Genomic DNA, 830 nt, shown 5'->3' with positions numbered 1-830 from the left:
CGAGCGACAGCGGACGGATCCAGCCACAAACGAAGCAAGCAGTACGAGGATTCGTCAGACACAGCGCTTACTTTGCTATTCAACACAGGTGACTTTATTAAATTGCAATTATCTTGTTTTGATTATTATTTAATCTTTTAAACAACGCATGTAACATCCAAATTACTGTTTTAACACTTCTATTTGTTTAATACATTCAGCTGCTCATTGATTCTTTTATAACTATGTTAAAATATTATCACTCTTAAAAAACTATATTTATATTAACTATCCGCTATCCTATAATCGCAGAATAAGGCGTTAGAAATGGGGGAATGAATACTCGTAGGGCAGTACGATGAAAAATTATGATACTGAAAATATAAAATACAAACACGGAAAGCAGAAAAAAGTAATACTAAAAACTACACGAGACGATGAAAACACAAAGCAGCAGCGGTCACCTCTACGCGAGCGGGCACAAGCAACCTGGGCACACCGATAACAGGTAAGCACAAATAGGGTCAGATACTAACTAGTGGTGCGGTTGGTGTAGACGCGTCGAGAGAAAAATAGCCAGGTGATAAAAGGCTGCGCGGAGCAAGGTGGAGGAGCACGGGTCGTCGTTGACTGCTGTTCTGCGTCTGCCGAGCGACCTCGGCTCGTGCGAACACCGTTTCTCCGACATGTTGCGATGAGCTGGAGCTGGACGAGCGAGCTGGCCAGATTGGATCAACGCCACGCCGGGTGGATTACAGGCGTGTTGCAAGTATAACTAGTTCTCTCGCCATCACGAAAGCCACAGGGTGTAAGATCCCACAGGGTCCCACGGCAGCAGAATACACCATCCT

The sequence above is a fragment of the Penaeus monodon genome, chromosome 22 (assembly GCF_015228065.2).
Source record: "Penaeus monodon isolate SGIC_2016 chromosome 22, NSTDA_Pmon_1, whole genome shotgun sequence".
NCBI classification, from domain to species: Eukaryota; Metazoa; Arthropoda; class Malacostraca; order Decapoda; family Penaeidae; genus Penaeus; species Penaeus monodon.
The sequence above is the reverse complement of the archived record's forward strand: the minus strand, read 5'-3'. Positions refer to the sequence as shown.